Here is a 24,320-nt window from a genome sequence, read left to right as displayed (position 1 = left end):
GGGCAAACTTTACATAGTAGGTGGGTAAACTGAAACTGTGCATTGTGAAGGTGCTGTTACAGCCTGTTTCCACCGGTTGGTGCTGTTGATTAGCCTATGGTCCACCTCCGTGTGTGGAGACAGGGATCTGCAGCAACACACAATCTGCTGGAGGAACTGAACCGGTTGACACCAACTGTGGAAGAAAAGGAATTGTCCCTGCCTGAGTTCCTCCAGCATTTTCTGTGTGTTGGTCCAAATTCCAGCATCTATATCCTTCTTCACCTACACTGCCTGCACCATGCGCAGTATTCCAGATGTGATCTTACCAATGTTCATTCAATTTTCCTCACAATAAATTATAATGTTGTTAGTTTTCCTAATTACCTCTGTATAGACAACTTTGTGTTTTCCCATGTTAAATTCCATTTACTATTCCTTTGATCACTTGTTTAACTATTCCTGAGATTTTTCTTCCGACTTACAAAATGGGACCCGTCTGCAGAACAAATCTGCTGAGCCAACAGCGGTGACCCTACGCGTCCATTTGCCTGTTACTTTAATCCTGTCACTCGGAGCTCTATGCCTTCGCTCTTTTGCACTGTAAGCAGTCCAGTGCAGGTTCGAGGTACCCCTGTCTGGCTATGTTACAGTCCTCAGCTCTCAGCATTAATCCAACCAGCCCTTCCAGTTTGTGTCAGACCTGGAAAATTCTAATGTGAAGTCATCAATGTGGAATGTTAAACACATTTATTTTCCCGGTGGCTACATCCCATTTCCATTCCGACATGTCAACACTTCACCTGCTTGTCAGTCGGGGTCATCTAGTGTCTCTGGTGCGGACTCCTCTACATCAGTGAGAACTGGTGTAGGTTGGGGGAACTGCTTTGTCGAACACTTTCAATCTGTTCACCAAAGCAGGATTTCCCAGTGGCCGACCATTCCAAATCCCCATTCCCATTCTGAGGTGCCAGCCCATGCCCTCCCCAACTGCCACAATGAGGTCACTCGCAAGTTGGAGGAGTAAAACCTCATATTCTGTCTGGGTAGCCTCCGACCTGATGGCGTGGGCATTGATTTCTCTCACCCAGTAATTTCTCCTCCCTCCCCCTTCTCTCTTTTCCATTCCCATTCTAGCTCAATTCTTACCCTTTCTCTTCTCCTCACCTCCCTCCTCCTTCCCTTTCCCCCACGGTCCACTCTCCTCTCCTATCAGATCTTTCCTTCTTCAGTCCTTGACCCTTTCCACCTATCACCTCCCAGCTTCTCACTTCATACCCCCTCATCCATCCACCGACCTGCCCCTCGCCTGGCTTCACTTGCCAGCTTGAACTCCTTCCCTTCCCCCACCTTCTTATTCTGGCTTTGTTCCCCCTCCCTTCCCAGTCCTGACGAAGGGACTCGGCCCAAAATGTCAACTGTTTATTCCTCTCCGTAGATGCTGCCTGACCTGCTGATCTCCTCCAGGACTCTGTGTGTGTTGCTTTGGATTTCCAGCATCTGCAGACTCTCTTGTGTTTATTTCCTCTCTGCAGACCCCAACTGGCCATGTCCTGAATTCGCTGTAATTCCAGTCATTCTGGTGCTGTGCACCTCACTGTTCTGGTATAGCTCTCCTCTCTCCTTTGTCCTCATTTATCTTCAACTTACCACTCTGCTCCTTCAGAAGTTAGCTGTCACTGACAAACATTCGGCCAACACCAAGCTGTATCATTCACTCTGCCTTGTCCTCTCCTCCAGATAGATTCACCTTTATTTATCACATGAGCGTCAAAACATGCAGTGAAATGAGTTGTTTGTGTTAACAACCAACACACCGGTCAAGATGGTGCCTGCGTATCACACTCCTACAGACGGCATCTTCTGGATAGACCACAAAACAATATATTTCACTTCTTTTATGTCTTTTATGTTTGTTGTTGGCTTTGGATGTGATTCTGGAACTGTTGTGGAGTCTGTGATTTGCTGTTTGGAGATTGTTTGGGTGTTTCAGCACTCTGCAGTCTCTGAGAGGATTCCAGGAGAGAGAGGCAGTGTGCACAAACCTTATGGTGGGCAAGCTGCGGGATGACGCACAAGCCGATCTTTGACTACATTTCGCCAATTAAAGCTTCCATTGTTCGCCGATTAAAGCGATGAGGGAGATCGAATCATCGAGGAGAGGTTGATGGTGAGTGCGGGCTGCCTGCCTTTTGATTGCTCAGGATCGCTCTGCTATGCTACCGGAGAGGGGAGATCCTGTCACTGTGCCTGGAGAATGGTGCCCAGGTTTTGTGTGATTTGGATGTGGACTTGGACTGTAGACTTGTTTTGGTCTTACAGAGTTTTTGTTTTCTGTGCTTTTCACCCGATCTTTCTCATTTTTTTTTGTGGGGGGTGGGTAATATTTGGGGGTTGATGATCGCGCTATCTTTCCTTTCTTTTCTTTCTTGGTTTCATGGCCATCCGGAGAAGAAGAATTTCAGAGTTGTTTACTTTGATCATGAATGAACCTTTGAACACAAGGATGTGCCGGGTGCCGCCTGCAAGTGTCACCACACATTCAGATGTTGACATAGCATGTCCGCAATGCTCAACTGAACAACACAGCACAGCAAAACAGAACATACCAAGCAGCAAAACAGCAATAGCAAAATAAATCCCTTTCCTGCCTCCCACTCACACATGGACAGTACTCCAACTCCAGGACAGACCTCTGGGCTTCCAGTCTCAAGGCTCCAGCCATTGGGCTTCAACTTCCGGACTTCTGATCGACCTTCAGGCTTTGACTTTTGGTATCGATCCCCGGACTAGCTGATGGTGGGACCCCAAACACAGTCCCCCTTATTCCCTCCATTTCTCCCCCTTCTCTGAAACTTAATGTATCGCTACGCTGTTTCCCAGACTTTTGATTGACCTTGGGGCTTCAGTCTTCCGTACTGACCCTCAGACCAGCCAATAACGGGATCCTGCAGCTCAAACTCCAAGCACGCTGACTGGCTGGTCCTCGTGCCTCCCGCTCGCTCAGACATGCATTGACCCGGGACAGCCTGACAATCAGTCTGACTCAGATATGGCAGTGTCACAGAGGACACAGCCCCTGAATAGAGGGGTATCCTTTTAGAACGGGGATGAGGAGGAATTTCTTCAGCCAGAGAGTGGTGAATCTGTGGAATTCTTTGCCACAGGAAACCGTAGAAACCAAGTCTTTATATACATTTAAGGCAGAGGTTGATAGATTCTTGATTGGTCAGAGCATGAAGGCATACGGGGAGAAGGCAGAAGATTGGGGGCTAAGAGGAAAATTGGATCAGTCACGATGAAATAGCAGAGCAGACTCGATGGGCCAAATGATCTAATTCTGCTCCTGTATCTTATGGTCTTACGGTCTTACAGCAGAGCCGCTGTTGACCAGGGGTGTATGGGGTGTGCAGGGAAGGGTAGCACCTCTGATGGCAGGCTTGTTGTGCTCTGCCCAGGGGCAGATCATCCACTTTTGCTCCCCACCCACCACCCAGCTCTCACCTGTGGCTCCAAGTAACTGTCTGCATGCGACAGTGGCCACACCCCACTACGTCACTCCGACAGGCTGGCTAAACCAGATGAGGGTAGCCAGGGATCTCCAACCCCCGTGAGATAGGGATATGCCTGCCCCAGCATGTGAACCCAGTTCTGATGGACTGGGCAGACGAAATCAGCATGGCCTTCCACTGCAGCCAAGCAAGTGCCCAGACATGATGATTTTTTGTACCAGTGCACCAACATTTTTGAGGCCGGGAGAGTGGAACAGCCCCAGTACAATGGCTTTTTCACCTTAAGCCTCCTCCCATACTGGTTACGTCATCAGCGGAAACAACGGGCAACTTATACTGTTGACCAGGAAAAGCATTCACCATCAAATCATATGGAGGTACATTCTCCCCACAGATGCGGTTTGACATACTGGGTACCTCTAGCAAGATCTCCCAGACATGATACAAATATTTACTAAAAGTCCAATAATGAAGAGCGTTAACCAAAATTCTAAAGAAAAATCTGCAAGTTCATCGAATTAAATATTTTTCAGTGTTTGTGAGCGTACACGTGTATGTGCTCGTGATTCAATGGGAGTGTCAGCACTGAGTATGTGAGTGAGTTGGTGTGTGGGTGCGTGTGTTGAAGAAAGCGTGTTAAAGCATGCATGCTGTATGTGTGAGTACAGGCAGGTATGTGTGTGTGGAGGCAGTTGTATTACAGCGTGCATGTGTGTGTGAGAGAGAGAGAGAGAGACTAAAGCTGAGAACTGGGAGTGTTAATGGGAATACTTGTGCATTTGTGAATGTAAGATTTGTTGGTGGGTTGCTTTTATAAATGGGATGGATTAAATGACCCCTCACTGGGAGTGACTGAGTGACTGGGTGTCCTGGCCTTGTGTGCGTGTGGGGGGGGGGTTCATTTTTAATTTGAAGCATTGGTACAATCAGATGTAATCAGTGCCATTTGATAGAAACAGTCCAGGCTTAATTTTTTTGTTGGTATCTGCAGGTATGAAAATTGGATGGTTTCTATAATGAAGGACTGACAGAGAGTGACTGTTTTGTACCAGAAGGCAGGGTGGAGAGTGCATTCCAGGGAATCACATTTAGGTAATATTGTGCTTTTGCATTCCTGACGTTGTTGGGTCTGTGAGCTGTTTGTGTTTTATTCATTGTATTTGTGTTTTATTCATTGTATTTGTGTTTTATGCATTGTATTTGTACGGTTTGTGAACACATGTCCACATCGCAGATCAGCACTGAGTTTGTGAATACTCCCGTGTGTCTGCTAACCTCACCGATAGTTTCAGTATGTTATTGTGTGGAGAAGTGTGAGGTGTGACCAGTGTGTAACAGCAATTACTCCCGAGTGTGAATGTATCAAGCTCGGTGTGTGAGGCTGTGCTTCTCAGCTCTCCCACTCTCTCCCTGTGCAAGCTCATTTTGACCTGTAAATGGGAGAGTCTTTAACGATTGCCAGGGTGTTAATACTGTGAGCAGGGGTGTTGGGGATTTAAGTGATGGTTTATGTGAGGGCGAGTTTTTCAAAAGGGCTACTTTCGTGTGAGTGAGAACCAAAGGGGACTTTAAAAGTGTGGGAATGTGTCTGGGGAATCCAAGCGTTTGTTTTCTGGATGATTTAGTTCCCGCAAGCAATGATGCTTTCTGCAGGAATTCACAGGGTGGCTGTGCAGAGTGGGAGTGTGTGTTTAACGGGGTGGTGAGGGGGGGGTGCAGTTTGATCAGTATTAAGGAGCTAGGGGTTGGGGGGGCAGATGCCTTTGTAACCTGAATGTATGGACCTGTGTTTGTAGTTTACAGGGTAGGTCTCTGGCCTGAGCCTGGCGCCTCTCTGCCTGGGAACTCCAGGCATTCTCAACTTGCTCACGGAGCGAAACATCTGCTCAGTTCCAGGGCACTGACCCCGGGGTGAAAGGTCAGGGCCTCTAATAGTTAACTTCCCTCTTTTGCACAAATAGAGAAGCCGCGGCAGTGCACATGATGAGAAAAGAAGCAAGGAGTTCAAACGGCCCTTAAATAGCACCATCGCGCCTCATCGGCTTCCCGCATCAGGGGATCTGCATACCTGCACTTACAGAGGCTCACACAATGTGACCGCTCCATACATTCATCTTGTCTTCTAACAAACAGCCTTGAAACGAGGATTAGTCACTGGAAGAAGTGCACAATATTCCCTGTGCATTTATTTCCCTTTCTCTCTCTCTCCCTCGAAAACCTGGGCTATTGGGTTTCCAAATCGCTTTGCTTATAAACAGATGTGATATTAATTGGGGGAACTCATTTCATCCTGGGAAGTGTTTATCTTTGTGTCAGCCAGTGAAAAGGCAGTCTCCGAGACATTAATGTGGTCAAACTGTTCGGCTGTGTGTGGGAGGTGGTCTTAATTGTCCAGCTATCGGGGGCAGGATCAGTGCCGATGTGGAATGTGAAACAGCGGGTTTTACAGATAACAGACAGAAGTTGACTAAAGAATTACCCGACAGCCAGTGTGACAGCCTGACCTGCTGTATCACAGGCTTCAAAGTGTCCAGTAGGTCGTCACTCTGATCTCCAGCTTTTGAATGAACTAAGATCTAATTCAATGAATCTGCTTTGACAGGGAGTGCTGAAATTCTCCCATCAGCACCGTCACCCTTCAAAGGGATGACCCTTCAACTGGAAACATGTGTGGCATATCTTTTACCCATTTTTCTTTAAACTAAATGGAAAGCATCTGAGTGTGAAACGTGTGAAAACGTGTCACCAGATCACAGCTTGTGGTAAAAATCAGTGCACTGCCCTTTTGACCATTACGATAAGGAAATATATTCAGACATATTTTCACCCCCTCGTTGGTAAATCCTCAAAAACCAGGCTCCAACACGTTCCCTCTGTACTAGACCCAAACTTCTTCCATTCTTAGTGGATCCTCCAGTACTGGACCTCTTGGACTCTCTCACTACCAGACACCCTCAACCCATCCCTCTCACTACCAGACACCCTCAACCCGTCCCTCTCATTACCAGACACCCTCAACCCATCCCTCTCACTACCAGACACCCTCAACCCGTCCCTCTCACTACCAGACACCCTCGACCGGTCCCTTTCACTACCAGACACCCTCAACCCATCCCTATCACTACCAGACACCCTCAACCAAACCCTCTCACTACCAGACACCCTCGACCCGTCCCTCTCACTACCAGACACCCTCGACCGGTCCTCTCACTACCAGACACCATAGATCAATCCCTCTCACTTCCAGACACATTTGACCTGTCCCTCTCACTACCAAACACCCTTGACCAAGTCCCTCTCACTACCAGACACCCTCGACCCGTCCCTCTCACTACCAGACACCCTCAACCAAACCCTCTCACTACCAGACACCCTCAACCTGTCCCTCTCACTATCAGACACCCTCGACCCATCCCTCTCACTACCAGACACCCTTGACCAGTCCCTCTCACTTCCAGACACCCTCAACCAAACCCTCTCACTATCAGACACCTTCGACCGGTCCCTCTCACTACCAGACACCCTCAACCAAACCCTGTCACTACCAGACACATTTGACCTGTCCCTCTCACTACCAAACACCCTTGACCAAGTCCCTCTCACTACCAGGCACCCTTGACCTGTCCCTCTCACTACCAGACACCCTCGACCAGTCCCTCTCACTACCAGACACCCTCAACCAGACCCTCTCACTACCAGACACCCTCGACCGGTCCCTGTGACTACCAGACACCCTCAACCAGACCCTCTCACTATCAGACACCCTCGACCAGTCCCTATCACTATCAGACACCCTCGACCCGTCCCTCTCACTACCAGACACCCTCAACCAAACCCTCTCACTGCCAGACACCCTCAACCCATCCCTCTCACTACCAGACACCCTCAACCAAACCCTCTCACTACCAGGCACCCTTGACCTGTCCCTCTCACTACCAGACACCCTCGACCCATCCCTCTCACTACCAGACACCTTCAACCCATCCCTCTCACTACCAGACACCCTCAACCCATCCCTCTCACTACCAGACACCCTCAACCCATCCCTCTCACTACCAGACACCCTTGACCAGTCCCTGTGACTACCAGACACCCTCAACCAGACCCTCTCACTATCAGACACCCTCGACCAGTCCCTCTCACTATCAGACACCCTCGACCAGTCCCTCTCACTATCAGACACTCTCGACCTGTCTCTCTCACTACCAGACACCCTAAACCAAACCCTCTCACTACCAGACACCCTCAACCAGTCCCTCTCACTATCAGACACCCTCGACCCGTCCCTCTCACTACCAGACACCCTCGACCAGTCCTTCTCACTACCAGACACCCTCGACCCGTCCCTCTCACTAGCAGACACCCTCAACCAGACCTTCTCACTACCAGACACCCTCGATCGGTCCCTCTCACTACCAGACACCCTTGACCCATCCTTCTCACTATCAGACACCCTCGACCCATCCCTCTCACTACCAGACACCCTCAACCCGTTCCTCTCACTATCAGACACCCTCGACCAGTCCCTCTCACTACCAGACACCCTCAACCAAACCCTCTCACTACCAGACACCCTTAACCAAACCCTCTCACTACCAGACACCCTCAACCAGTCCCTCTTACTACCAGATACCATAGATCAATCCCTCTCACTTCCAGACACATTTGACCTGTCCCTCTCACTACCAAACACACTTGACCAAGTCCCTCTCACTACCAGACACCCTCGACCCGTCCCTCTCACTACCAGACACCCTCAACCAAACCCTCTCACTACCAGACACCCTCAACCTGTCCCTCTCACTATCAGACACCCTCGACCCATCCCTCTCACTACCAGACACCCTTGACCAGTCCCTCTCACTTCCAGACACCCTCAACCAAACCCTCTCACTATCAGACACCTTCGACCGGTCCCTCTCACTACCAGACACCCTCAACCAAACCCTCTCACTACCAGACACATTTGACCTGTCCCTCTCACTACCAAACACCCTTGACCAAGTCCCTCTCACTACCAGGCACCCTTGACCTGTCCCTCTCACTACCAGACACCCTCAACCCATCCCTCTCACTACCAGACACCTTCAACCCATCCCTCTCACTACCAGACACCCTCAACCCATCCCTCTCACTACCAGACACCCTTGACCAGTCCCTGTGACTACCAGACACCCTCAACCAGACCCTCTCACTATCAGACACCCTCGACCAGTCCCTCTCACTATCAGACACCCTCGACCAGTCCCTCTCACTATCAGACACTCTCGACCTGTCTCTCTCACTACCAGACACCCTAAACCAAACCCTCTCACTACCAGACACCCTCAACCAGTCCCTCTCACTATCAGACACCCTTGACCCGTCCCTCTCACTACCAGACACCGTCGACCAGTCCTTCTCACTACCAGACACCCTCGACCCGTCCCTCTCACTAGCAGACACCCTCAACCAGACCTTCTCACTACCAGACACCCTCGATCGGTCCCTCTCACTACCAGACACCCTTGACCCATCCTTCTCACTATCAGACACCCTCGACCCATCCCTCTCACTACCAGACACCCTCAACCCGTCCCTCTCACTATCAGACACCCTCGACCAGTCCCTCTCACTACCAGACACCCTCAACCAAACCCTCTCACTACCAGACACCCTTAACCAAACCCTCTCACTACCAGACACCCTCAACCAGTCCCTCTCACTACCAGATACCATAGATCAATCCCTCTCACTTCCAGACACATTTGACCTGTCCCTCTCACTACCAAACACCCTTGACCAAGTCCCTCTCACTACCAGACACCCTCGACCCGTCCCTCTCACTACCAGAGACCCTCAACCAAACCCTCTCACTACCAGACACCCTCAACCTGTCCCTCTCACTATCAGACACCCTCGACCCATCCCTCTCACTACCAGACACCCTTGACCAGTCCCTCTCACTTCCAGACACCCTCAACCAAACCCTCTCACTATCAGACACCTTCGACCGGTCCCTCTCACTACCAGACACCCTCAACCAAACCCTCTCACTACCAGACACATTTGACCTGTCCCTCTCACTACCAAACACCCTTGACCAAGTCCCTCTCACTACCAGACACCCTCGACCTGTCCCTCTCACTAGCAGACACCCTCAACCAGACCCTCTCACGACCAGACACCCACAACCTGTCCCTCTCACTACCAGACACCCTCAACCAAACCCTCTCACTATCAGACACCCTCGACCAGTCCTTCTCACTACCAGACACCCTCGACCAGTCCTTCTCACTACCAGACACCCTCGACCCATCCCTCTCACTAGCAGACACCCTCAACCAGACCCTCTCACTACCAGACACCCTCGACCGGTCCCTCTCACTACCAGACACCCTCAACCCATCCCTCTCACTACCAGACACCCTCAACCCATCCCTCTCACTACCAGACACCCTCGACCCGTCCTCTCACTACCAGACACCCTCAACCAAACCCTCTCACTACCAGACACCCTCAACCAAACCCTCTCACTATCAGACACCCTCGACCCGTCCCTCTCACTACCAGACACCCTCGACCAATCCCTCTCACTACCAGACACCCTCGACCAGTCCCTCTCACTACCAGACACCCTCGACCAGACCCTCTCACTATCAGACACCCTCGACCCGTCCCTCTCACTACCAGACACCCTCGACCAGTCCTTCTCACTACCAGACACCCTCGACCAGTCCTTCTCACTACCAGACACCCTCGACCAGTCCTTCTCACTACCAGACACCCTCGACCGGTCCCTCTCACTATCAGACACCCTCGACCCGTCCCTCTCACTACCAGACACCCTCAACCTGTCCCTCTCACTATCAGACACCCTCGACCCATCCCTCTCACTACCAGACACCCTTGACCAGTCCCTCTCACTTCCAGACACCCTCAACCAAACCCTCTCACTATCAGACACCTTCGACCGGTCCCTCTCACTACCAGACACCCTCAACCTGTCCCTCTCACTATCAGACACCCTCGACCCATCCCTCTCACTACCAGACACCCTTGACCAGTCCCTCTCACTTCCAGACACCCTCAACCAAACCCTCTCACTATCAGACACCTTCGACCGGTCCCTCTCACTACCAGACACCCTCAACCAAACCCTCTCACTACCAGACACATTTGACCTGTCCCTCTCACTACCAAACACCCTTGACCAAGTCCCTCTCACTACCAGACACCCTCGACCTGTCCCTCTCACTAGCAGACACCCTCAACCAGACCCTCTCACTACCAGACACCCTCGACCGGTCCCTCTCACGACCAGACACCCACAACCTGTCCCTCTCACTACCAGACACCCTCAACCAAACCCTCTCACTATCAGACACCCTCGACCAGTCCTTCTCACTACCAGACACCCTCGACCAGTCCTTCTCACTACCAGACACCCTCGACCCATCCCTCTCACTAGCAGACACCCTCAACCAGACCCTCTCACTACCAGACACCCTCGACCGGTCCCTCTCACTACCAGACACCCTCAACCCATCCCTCTCACTACCAGACACCCTCAACCCATCCCTCTCACTATCAGACACCCTCGACCCGTCCCTCTCACTACCAGACACCCTCGACGAATCCCTCTCACTACCAGACACCCTCGACCAGTCCCTCTCACTACCAGACACCCTCGACCAGACCCTCTCACTATCAGACACCCTCGACCCGTCCCTCTCACTACCAGACACCCTCGGCCAGTTCTTCTCACTACCAGACACCCTCGACCAGTCCTTCTCACTACCAGACACCCTCGACCAGTCCTTCTCACTACCAGACACCCTCGACCGGTCCCTCTCACTATCAGACACCCTCGACCCGTCCCTCTCACTACCAGACACCCTCAACCTGTCCCTCTCACTATCAGACACCCTCGACCCATCCCTCTCACTACCAGACACCCTTGACCAGTCCCTCTCACTTCCAGACACCCTCAACCAAACCCTCTCACTATCAGACACCTTCGACCGGTCCCTCTCACTACCAGACACCCTCAACCAAACCCTCTCATACCAAACACCCTCAACCAGTCCCTCTCACTACCAGATACCATAGATCAATCCCTCTCACTTCCAGACACATTTGACCTGTCCCTCTCACTACCAAACACCCTTGACCAAGTCCCTCTCACTACCAGACACCCTCGACCTGTCCCTCTCACTAGCAGACACCCTCAACCAGACCCTCTCACTACCAGACACCCTCAACCTGTCCCTCTCACTATCAGACACCCTCGACCAGTCCCTCTCACTACCAGACACCCTCGACCAGACCCTCTCACTATCAGACACCCTCGACCCGTCCCTCTCACTACCAGACACCCTCGACCAGTCCGTCTCACTACCAGACACCCTCGACCAGTCCTTCTCACTACCAGACACCCTCGACCCGTCCCTCTCACTAGCAGACACCCTCAACCAGACCTTCTCACTACCAGACACCCTCGACTGGTCCCTCTCACTACCAGACACCCTCAACCCATCCGTCTCACTACCAGACACCCTCAACCAAAGCCTCTCACTACCAAACACCCTCGACCCGTCCGTCTCACTACCAGACACCCTCAACCAGTCCCTCTCACTACCAGATACCATAGATCAATCCCTCTCACTTCCAGACACATTTGACCTGTCCCTCTCACTACCAAACACCCTCAACCAAACCCTCTCACCACCAGACACCCTTGACCCGTCCTCTCACTACCAGACACCCTCAACCAAACCCTCTCACTATCAGACACCCTCGACCCGTCCCTCTCACTACCAGACACCCTCGACCCATCCCTCTCACTACCAGACACCCTCTACCAGTCCCTCTCACTACCGGACACCCACAACCCGTCCCTCTCACTACCAGACACCCTCGACCAATCCCTCTCACTAGCAGACACCCGCGACCAGACCCTCTCACTACCAGACACCCTCGACCCATCCCTCTCACTACCAGACACCCTCAACCCATCCCTCTCACTACCAGACACCCTCGACCCGTCCTCTCACTACCAGACACCCTCAACCAAACCCTCTCACTACCAGACACCCTCAACCAAACCCTCTCACTATCAGACACCCTCGACCCGTCCCTCTCACTACCAGACACCCTCGACCAGTCCCTCTCACTACCAGACACCCTCGACCAGACCCTCTCACTATCAGACACCCTCGACCCGTCCCTCTCACTACCAGACACCCTCGACCAGTCCTTCTCACTACCAGACACCCTCGACCAGTCCTTCTCACTATCAGACACCCTCGACCGGTCCCTCTCACTATCAGACACCCTCGACCCGTCCCTCTCACTACCAGACACCCTCAACCTGTCCCTCTCACTATCAGACACCCTCGACCCATCCCTCTCACTACCAGACACCCTTGACCAGTCCCTCTCACTTCCAGACACCCTCAACCAAACCCTCTCACTATCAGACACCTTCGACCGGTCCCTCTCACTACCAGACACCCTCAACCAAACCCTCTCATACCAGACACCCTCAACCAGTCCCTCTCACTACCAGATACCATAGATCAATCCCTCTCACTTCCAGACACATTTGACCTGTCCCTCTCACTACCAAACACCCTTGACCAAGTCCCTCTCACTACCAGACACCCTCGACCCGTCCCTCTCACTAGCAGACACCCTCAACCAGACCCTCTCACTACCAGACACCCTCAACCTGTCCCCCTCACTATCAGACACCCTCAACCCATCCCTCTCACTACCAGACACCCTCGACCAGTCCCTCTCACTTCCAGACACCCTCAACCAAACCCTCTCACTATCAGACACCTTCGATCGGTCCCTCTCACTACCAGACACCCTCAACCAAACCCTCTCACTACCAGACACCCTCAACCAGTCCCTCTCACTACCAGATGCCATAGATCAATCCCTCTCACTTCCAGACACATTTGACCTGTCCCTCTCACTACCAAACACCCTTGACCAAGTCCCTCTCACTACCAGACACCCTCGACCCGTCCCTCTCACTACCTGACACCCTCGACCCATCCCTCTCACTACCAGACACCCTTGACCAGTCCCTCTCACTTCCAGACACCCTCAACCAAACCCTCTCACTATCAGACACCTTCGATCGGTCCCTCTCACTACCAGACACCCTCAACCAGTCCCTCTCACTACCAGATACCATAGATCAATCCCTCTCACTTCCAGACACATTTGACCTGTCCCTCTCACTACCAAACACCCTCGACCAAGTCCCTCTCACTACCAGACACCCTCAACCTGTCCCTCTCACTATCAGACACCCTCGACCCATCCCTCTCACTACCAGACACCCTCGACCAGTCCCTCTCACTTCCAGACACCCTCAACCAAACCCTCTCACTATCATACACCTTCGACCGGTCCCCCTCACTATCAGACACCCTCAACCAAACCCTCTCACTACCAGACACCCTCAACCAGTCCCTCTCACTACCAGACACCCTCGACCCGTCCCTCTCACTTCCAGACACCCTCAACCAAACCCTCTCACTATCAGACACCTTCGACCGGTCCCTCTCACTACCAGACACCATAGATCAATCCCTCTCTCTTCCAGACACATTTGACCTGTCCCTCTCACTACCAGACACCCTCAACCAAACCCTCTCACTACCAGTCAGCCTCGACCAGACCCGCTCATTACCAGACATGCTAGAGCAGGCTGTCTCACTATCAAACACTCTAGACCATTCCCACTCAGTAGCAGGATCCCTCCAGGCTCAGGTTTACTCATCTGCCCTGAGTTACCTGATCTGCTCCATTATCAGGTTCCTTGACGCCATGCTTTCCTTAGACCAGACCTTCTCTGTTACTTTTTCACTCATCCTCTCACCACTCTGAGTCACATTGAACAGCTCAGGGAGACGCCTTTTGGCACACAATGTTGTGCCAATCTCATTAAGCCAATGACATCAGTTCAGCTAATCCCTCCCACCTGCACATGGTCCATATCCACAAGACCATATGATATAGGAGCAGAATTAGGCCATTTGGCCCATCGAGTCTGCTCCACCATTTCATCATGGCTGATCCAATTTTCCTCTCAGCCCCAATTTCCTGCCTTCTCCTTGTATCTTTTCATGCCTTGACCAGTCAAGAATCTATCAACCTCTGCCTTAAACATACATAAAACCTTGGGTTCCATAGCTGCCTGTGGCAAAGAATTCCACTGATTCCTATCTCTCTGTCTATAGAAAGTCCTCTTCATCTTTGTTCTAAAAGGCCCCCCTCTATTCTGAGGCTGTGTCCTCTGATCTTAGACTCTCCCACCATAGGAAAAATCCTCACCACTTCCACTCTGTCAAGGCTTCTCACCATCAGTAGGTTTCAATGAGTTCACCCCTCATCCTTCTGAATTCTAGTGAATACAGGCCCAGAGCTCTTCATATGACAAGCCACTCAATGCTGGAATAATTTTCCTGAACCTCCTTTGAACCCACTGCAGTTTCAGCACATCCTTTCTGAGATAAGGGGCCCAAACCTGCTCTCAATACTGCAAGTGAGGCCTCTCCAGTGCTTAATAAAGTCCTTGCTTCCATATTCTGGTCCTTTTGAAATGAATGCTAACATGGCATTTGCCTTCCTCACCACAGACTCAACCTACAAATTATCTAATCCCTTTTGTTGGCTAGAGGGATTGAATTTAAGAGCAGGGAGGTTATGCTGCAACTGTACAGGGTACTGGTGAGGCCGCACCTGGAGTACTGCGTGCAGTTCTGGTCTCCTTACTTGAGGAAGGATATACTGGCTTCGGAGGCAGTGTAGAGGAGGTTCACCAGGTTGATTCCAGAGATGAGGGGGTTAGACTATGAGGAGAGATTGAGTCACCTGGGTCTGTACTCACAGGAACTCAGAAGAATGAGAGGTGATCTTATAGAAATATATAAAATGATGAAAGGAATAGATAAGACAGAGGCAGGAAAGTTGTTTCCACTGGTAGGTGAGACTAGACCTAGGGGACATAGCCTCAAGATTTGGGGGAGTAGATTTAGGATGAAGATGAGGAGGAACTGCTTTTCCCAGAGAGTGGTGAATCTGTGGAATTCTCTGCCCAACGAATTTACCTTAGTAAATATATTTAAGACAAGGCTGGATAGTAGGGGACCCTGAGACCTTATCCTTAACAATCAACTCCAACATCTTCCCAATCACTGAGGTCAGACGAGCTGGTTTATAGTTTCCTTTCTTCAGCCTCTCTCCCTTCTTGAAGAGTGGAGTGACATTTGCAATTTTCCAGTCTTCCAGAATCCGGTGATTCTGGAAAGTTCAATTCTAATGACTCCAAATCATTACTAATGCCTCTGTCCTCTCCATATTCATGTGCCTATCCAAGAGCCTCTTAAATACCTCCAACTCCCCCCACCACCCCTGGCAGCACGTTCCAGGGACCCAGCCCTCTCTGCGTAAAAGTTGCCTGATCCGCACATCTCCTTTGAACTTACGCCCTCTGACCATAAGTACATGCCTCTAGTATTAATCATTTCGGCCCTAGAGAAAAAAGGTACCAGCTGTCCGCTCCATCTCTGCCTCTCATATTGTTACAAACTTTTACCAGGGTTTCCCTCAGCCTCCGACACTCCAGCCTCTCCTTATTGCACCTGCCCTCTGACCTGGGCATTCAACTTCTCTAGTACTAACCCCTTTACAGATGGACCCTCTCCACTATCAGGCCCCTCAACTGGAGTCTCTCTGGATCCAGACCGCCTAGTTTCTCCCAGTTCTGGTTTCTTCTATTAAAATTGCCCCTCCGTCACCCGGCCCCGCTAAGCTCCGGCCTCACCCTCCCCCCGCCTCGCAGACTGCCTGGCCATCTTCAGAGGTGAGTCTGGATAGTATCATTAGGCGAACGAAATCCCTTGCCCTCTCGACCTCCACCTTTGTAACAACAGTAATTAAATGGCATTTAGGAGCAGGAATCCCAGCTGATTCTTTTTCCCTCCCTCTCTTTCTGATGCAAAGGCATGGAGTTGAATTTAATGTTAGATTGACCTCCTTCTCAAATATAATCTATGAATTGAGTGTTTGTACACTAGGAGATCATTCCCTCTCGATGAAAAAAGCGTACCTAACACTAGTTTCTTTAATCACGGGGAGGTTTGATTTAGGGTACCCTGTGAGCGCAGGGTTAGATAGAGAGCAGGCTCTTGCCAGTGCCTGGCCATTTCCTTGGATGAATTTTAATCCTCTTAACTACTTCCAGGCTTCTTCTCTCTGCCTTTACAGCAAGCTCGGTGTTATTTATACACTTTATATATCCCCTCTTCATTGGGATGCTGGTAGTTCACACTTCCTGCCCGGGTTTGGATGTTCCCAGGTTTTGCAGGGACACACTTACTGAATATTTTATTCACGTTATTGCTCTGTATGGAGAATCACTTGGCAGATTTTTAGTCAGTCTATAAGCATCCCACCACACAATAAAGCCATCACAGAAATGCAGCATCACAATTCATGCTCCAAGTCTCTTTCTGACTAAAGTAACACCTAACCTGTGGCTTTTCCTCACTAAAAAGAATAAGGTTTGCCAGTCACTCAGTTGTGGATGCATGCAGGGCTCCAGTGCAGTGAGACGTACACTTACATTGTGTTAAGGTTTTGTGCACGTCGAGGACAGCAGCGTTCAGAAACCAAGCCTGGCATGGACTGACAGAGGCAGATGTACTGCTGTTGTAAAACATTTACATCAGAGATAATAAATCTGATTCTGATTGTGATACGCATGCACATACATGTAAGTACGCACACACTCGTACACGCACACACTCAGTACACGCACACACTCAGTACACGCACACACTCGTACACGCACACACTCAGTACATGCACACACTCGTACACGCACACACTCGTACACGCACACACTCGTACACGCACACACTCAGTACACGCACACACTCGTACACGCACACACTCAGTACACGCACACACTCGTACACGCACACACTCAGTACACGTGCACATGTACATGTAATGCCTTCCGTAGGTGATTGAGAGATTGATTGGTTGTTTCGTATCCAGCGATAACAATTTTGGAGCAACACACGCACACACCCACAAAAAGCTGGACAAACTCAGTGGGTCAGCCAGAGTCTATGCAGGGGAATAATCAGTCATTGTTTTGGGCCGAGACCCTTCAACATGACTGGAGAGGAAGGGAAACGGAGCCCCTTCAAATCTGTGAAGGAGGCTTCTTCAAAGTTTCACACCAGTGGGGGAGAGTTTTTAAAGTGGAAAAGGCATAGCGCTGAGGCAGTCCCACTCCCTCAACCTCAGAAGTCCGGGTCCAGTAGTGCGAGGAGTCATCACAGCTGGGGTCCTCCTTGGTTGCGATGGATGGCCATGACTTCTGCTGTGCCTGGTCATGCCCATTGCTCTCCACAAAACATTGCAAAACACCTTGCTGGCTATTGAGCTCACCCTCCCAGTCCTTCTGGCTTGAAGGACCTCCACCGATACACATAGACAAAATGAAGCACATGCAGACATTGAGAGAAATGCACAAATAAATGGAAGGGAGCAGAAGATGGTGACGCAACGCAGCGTGCGCGGCCGCTCCGAAATGATATCATATTTGTAAGTAGGTACCGTGCACAATCCTGATTTGATGGAGACAGACGTGAGAAGCACAGAGGAACATCTGGAGTAACTTATGAAATTCCCGCTTCGCTGCCGCTGCTACTGTGCGATCGAGAATCTCCGGAGGGGAAGGCCCTGAGTCCTCGGCTTTGCCAATTGCTGTTGCCGGGGCCAGGGTCGAAGCGCTTGGCAGAGATAGTGCTCGGTGCTCGGTGTCGGAGGGCTGGTCGGAGGCTCGAAGTTTTCAGACGGACTCAGAGTCAGACTGTGGTCGGGTGTTTCCAGGGTGCTGCATCGGCAAGTTGGCGGCGCTGGAAGCTCGTGGCAGGAAGAGAGTTTCTCTTCCTTCTACCGTCTGCGTGAGATGATGGGACTTTTGAGAGACTTTGAGACTTTTTTCTACCGTGCCCATGGTCTGTTCTTTATCAAATTACGGTATTGCTTTGCACTGTTGTAACTATATGTTATAATTATGTGGTTTTTGTCAGTTTTTCAGTCTTGGTTTGTCTTGTGTTTCTGTGATATCATTCTGGAGGAACATTGTATCATTTCCTAATGCATGCATTACTAAATGACAATAAAAGACGACTGCGTGTCCTCATAATCTAAAAAAAAAATGTACAGACATCGATACACATAAGCAATAATACACATACACTACAACAACAAGCATCCATCTAAATACTGACACACAAATATGCTCGGGCACACATGCACAAAAACACTGACAAAACCATAGACCGATATAGACATTTACACACAGGCATAGACACATAGATAGACAGAACCCAAAGCACATGGATATATGTGCATCGTCAGATAGACATACTGTAGGCACAGACACTCTGAGGGACACACTCACATACATAAAAGGTCAGCACCACGTCAAGGGGCTGAAGGGCCCCGATACGTCTACGTTCTGTACTTAGGTATATTTCTATACTTGTTCTGTGTTCTATACTTATGTATGAATGAAAACACACACACACTCACACACACACTCACACACACACAAACTCATACACACTCAAACTCACACACACAGAGTCACACACACACTTACACACACACACACACACACACACACACACACACACACACACACACACACACACACACACACACACGCACACACACACACACACAGAGTCACATGCTAATCCGACAAAGGCACACATCCATTGACAAGCTGGCAAACACACGTACACAAGCATGAACAGGCAAAGATACGAGTGTGTTTACGTAACATTTATGCTAGAGGAAAATATCTCAAAGCTCTTCTCGGAGTAATAATCTGACAAAATATGATATTAAGTCTCATAAAAGTATTTGTGCAGATAACCAAAAGTTTGGTCAAAGAGGAAAAACTTCAGAAAGTATAAAAGAAGGAGAGAGAGATTGAGAGCTGGAAGGTTTAGTGCAGGAATGCGAGAGAGGGCTTGGACAGCTGAGAGAACTACCACCAACAGTGAGGCAATTAATTCAGGGATAATGAAGATTTCAGGGTTGGAGGAGCTCAGATATTTTTCTGCTTGTGGCTGTAGGATGCAAAAAAAAAGGTCATGGAAGGACCGGAAAGAAAAAGGAGACCTTTAAAGGTGGAGGTACTGTTTACGTGCGGAAAGTGTAAGCTTGTATGCATGGGACTGCTGAGTAAACGGGACTAGACATGAACTGAACACAAGTAGCAGAGGTTTAGAAGACCACAAATTTATGAGAGTTTATGAGCTGGTGGCAGATGTTAGATCGTTACTGCTGGTGAGAACCAGGCTGGGTCGAGAAAATTCAGAGGGGAATGAAAACACAAAATAAGGAAGCCAATCAGAGAGCAGCAAGCCTGCAGTAAACATAAAAAGGAGTCCAAAAATGTTATGAACAGGTGAAGGGTTGTAAGAAGAGAATTGGGGCCTGTCAGAGACTAAAAAGGAAATTTGTCTACACTAAATAGATACCTTGAATCATTTTTCACCATGGAAAATAATGTTGCTGGAATCACCGTGAGGCAAGACCTGATTGCAATTCTGGACGGGCTGTAAGGGAGGAAAATTTCACTTGCTTGAGGTGAATAATGTCATGAAATGCCAGAGGAACTGAGCAAGTCAGGCAGCATCTTTGGAGGGACCCAAACAGTTAACGTTCTGGCCAAGACCCTTCATCAGGATTGGAAAAGAAAGGGGAAGATGCCAGAATAAGAAGGTGGGGGGAGGGGAAGGTGTACAAGTAGCTAGGTGATAGGTGAGACCAGGTGAGGGGTTGGGTGGGCAGGGAGGGAGTGATGAAGTGAGATGTTGGGAGGTGGTAGGTGAAGGTGGATAAATCAGCTGTGAAGAGTTGTTATATATGGCAACCAGGATCTGTTGTTGTTTTTGCTGTGGAATACATTATAAAACATAATCTGAGCTGTAGTTTGCACTATGGCTAAGAGGTGTAGGGTCTTTTGTTCAGTGGAGTGAACTATGGTGCTTTATATACAGGATCTGAGTCCTGTGCAATGGACTGTGTTTTTTATGCATTACTGTATATGCTGAATCTTCTGCTAGTTCTGACTGATACAGTATTGTATGCACAGTTTCTGTTCTCTGTGTGATGAAATCTGCCGTTTAGTACGTGTGGCTTACTCCCTGCGCTGTGCAATGTGTTGTTGTGTATCGTGTGCATGGTCTGTCCCTATAGCCGTGGAGTGTGCCATATTTTATGCAAACTGTGACTTGTTGTATTTCCTGCACAGATTCTGTTCAGGGTCTTCCTGTATGGTGTAACAGAGACTGTCGTTTCCTGCATCGTAGAGTATGTTGTTGTATAGTTTGTTCCCAGCATTATGCAGTGCATTTTTTATATATTGTACACTGGGGCTACTGCCTATTGTGCAATGTTTTCTTGTTTATTATATATAGGTGTGTTAATCTTCCCTGTTCTGTGATGCATTATTGTGTGCTAGATGCTGTTTCAATGACTTATGTATTGGAGTATGATGCTGTATAAAAATATACAGTTGGTGGACTGTGTCCAGTGCTGTGGATATGTTATTGGATGTTAGAAATGGGAAAGTTACCTATGCTGTAGGGTGAAATATGGTGTAGTGTAATCAGGGTCTATTCCCGTGCTGTTAAGTGTGTCATTGTTTTTTACATGTTGTTTCCCATGTCGTTAAACATTCAACACCATTTCAACATTCAAATTCCTGGACACCATTATTTCGCAGGACCCCGTGTGGGAGAGTCCTACCTCCTTCATTAACAAAAAAAAGGTGGGACTTCTTCAGGAAGCTGTTAAAATTCCACCTTCCCTGGATCATACAGGTGCAATTCTACACTGCCATCAGAGAGAGCATCCTCACCTCAGCTATTACTGTCTGCTTTGGCACAGCATCCTCTCACAGAATGGAAAACTACCCGGAAACATCAGGACAGCGGGAAAGGTTGCTGGCTGCAGCCTACCATCGCTGCAGGACTTGTATGTGTCCAAGACAGAGAAATGGGCACTACCCACCCTGCAAACAGTCTTTTCCGAAAAGCTCCCTTCTGGGAAGTGCTACAGGGCTATTAAAGCAAAAACTTCATGCTATTTTAATATAAAGTTTCTTCCTCCAGCCTGATCAACCATTCTAGTTAGCCCCCTCCAAGCCCCCTCTATCTATTAACTCCCATCACTGCACTGTACTGCAAACCCTATACATTACATTTTACAATTACGTTAGAATTACATTTTATAATGCTGATTATATTGCAATACATGCTGGTGTTTATGCATCAATGCACATTTTATCCTTATCTTTACTTTAATCTCCATACTTATTTTATATAATTTTTTATTCTTTAGAATGGTTAGAACCTGCCTCAGCGACTTACCGTCCAGTAGCGCTTACATGCACTGTGATGAAGCCCTTTGAGAGGCTGGCGATGAAGCACATCAGCTCCTGCCTGAGCAGTGATTTGGATCCGCTCCAGTTTGCCTGCCGTCACAACAGGTCCACAGCAGATGCCATTTCAACCCTGGAACATCTGGACAGTGAAGATGCATACATCAGGATGCTCTTCATTGGCAGCAGCTTGGCATTCCATGCTATCATCCCCTCAAAACTGGTCAGCAAGCTTCAAGACCTAGGTCTCAATACCTCCTCGTGTAACTGCATCCTTGACTTCCTCCCTTTGGATTGGCAAGCCCATCTCCTCCACAACCTGGTTATTGACTACAGGAGGAGGAAACTGGAGGTACTAGATCCAGTCCTCATCAGGGGGTCATTTCAGAGGATCTGTCCTGGTTCCCGCTCGTAAGTGCCATTACAAAAAAAAAGCACGACAGTGCCTCGACTTTCTTTGAAGCTTGCAAAGATTTGGCATGTCGTATAACATTTTGAAAAACGTCTATAGATGTGTAGTGGAGAGTATATTGACTGGTTGCATCACAGTCTGGTATGGAAACACCAATGTCATTGAATGGAAAAGCCTACAAGAAGTAGTGGATACGGCCCTGTCCAGTACAAGTAAAGCCCTCCCCGCCATTGAGTATATCTACATGGAGTGTTGTCACAGGAAAGCAGCATCCATCATTAGGTGTGTGTTGCTTGAATTTCCAGCATCTGCAAAATTCCTGTTGTATCCATCATTAGGGATTCCCACCACCCAGGCCGTGCTCTCTTCTCACTGCTGCCATCAGGAGGAAGGTACGGGAGCCTCAAGACACACATTGCCAGGTCCAGGAACAGTTATTACCCCTCAGCCATCAGGCTCTCGAACCAGAGGAGATAACTTCTCTCAACTTCACTCGCCCATCACTGAACTGTTCCCACAACCTATGAAGTCACTTTCAAGAACCTTTCATTTCATTTTCTCAAAATGTATTGCTTATTTATTATTATTATTTTCTGGTTTTGTATTTGCAGTTTATTGTCTTTTGCACACTGTTGTTTGTCCCTTGGATTGTTCTTTCACTGACTGTATTGTGTCCCTTTGTATTTACTGTGGTACACACAAGGAAATGAACGTCCGGGTTGTGTATGGTAACGTGTATGTACTTTGAGAATACACTTACTTTGAACTTTGAATGTTGTCGGGCTTTTTTGTACGTTGCATCCACACACCACAGCAAATCTCTAATACTACATGTAAATATAGATGGTGATTAAAGTCGATCATTGATCTTTGAAATGACAGGCTGAGGATCACGTTATTGTACATTTTTCACCAGTCTGTTCCTCCTTGTGCTGTGGAGTGTGATGTTGTATAAGAAAGGCAGGGACGGTAGCCATGCTGTGCTGCATGTCACTGTACATTATATGCAGGGGCGGTTCACCATAGTTTGGAGAGCTTTTGCAGATTGTAAACTGAGTCTGTTTTCTGTGCTGTGAAGTGTATTTTTCCTCTATATTGTACAGAGCTTGCGGCGTGAAGTTTTCTAATACATTATACTTTGTAACTTTCCCTGTGCTGTGCACTGTATTTTTGTATATCAGATAGAAGTCGGTTACCTTTTCTGACGAGTGAATTCTACCTGGATGGTGTGGTGCCTATATAATGAGACTTATTCCATTCATTTTCAGGAATGACTGAAACTGTTCCACGACTGTGGTCCATTGTCACTGACTAAGTGTTGTGGAACACCAGTCCTTCTCAGAACTTCAACAGTATGCAAGCCTGTAGTGGAGGCTACTGGGAACACTTCTGCCCTCTTTGTAGCTGCATCTACTACTACCAAGAGATTTGTGCCTATGAATGGTCTGACAAAATCCACATGAACCCTCTGCCAGGGTAATGCAGGCCATTCCCAGGGATGGAGAGGCTCTGCTCTTGGCATCTTCTGGGCATGTTGGCATCCCATACAGTCCTTGGCAAGCTGCTCGATCTGCTGATCTATTCCAGGTCACCAGACAAAGCTTCGAGTCAATGCTTTCACTTTGACCATGCCTAGGTATCCAGCATGTAGCTCCGCTAACACTTTAAGCTCTCGGCTTGGATGGTACAGCAACTCTCAATTTCCCACATAAGGCAACCCCCACTGTCAAAAGCAAGTTCATGCTGGTGCTGGTAAAAATGCGGGAACTGGAATTTGTGCTGCACATTCCAGCCATTGTAAGGTGCCGTATAGACCCGAGACAGTGTGGGCCTTTTCTGGTCATCCTTTAGATCATCTCTGCCCTAATAGGGACACTGTCAGTTTGCATTAGGGAGAATACGTCAAGAGGAGAGTCCTCTTTGGTAAGTTTTTCAG

General features: G+C 49.1%; 1 long non-coding RNA gene across 2 annotated transcripts; it reads left to right on the top strand.

The window, feature by feature from the left end:
- LOC140190807 (uncharacterized) lies at window positions 1-23,204 on the top strand. Of its 2 annotated transcripts, XR_011883688.1 has the most exons (4): window positions 1-20; window positions 1,973-2,149; window positions 4,483-4,583; window positions 21,933-23,204. It is a non-coding gene; the product is annotated as an uncharacterized lncRNA (long non-coding RNA). The 2 variants fall into 2 exon arrangements; XR_011883687.1 differs by lacking the exon at window positions 1-20 and having other exon boundaries at window positions 1,823-2,149.
- Window positions 23,205-24,320: the final 1,116 nt, after the last annotated feature.

This window comes from Mobula birostris, chromosome 31, assembly GCF_030028105.1.
Source record: "Mobula birostris isolate sMobBir1 chromosome 31, sMobBir1.hap1, whole genome shotgun sequence".
Classification (NCBI taxonomy): Eukaryota; Metazoa; Chordata; class Chondrichthyes; order Myliobatiformes; family Myliobatidae; genus Mobula; species Mobula birostris.
Note: the sequence above shows the minus strand (reverse complement) of the source record. Positions and strands in the feature narration are given on the sequence as shown.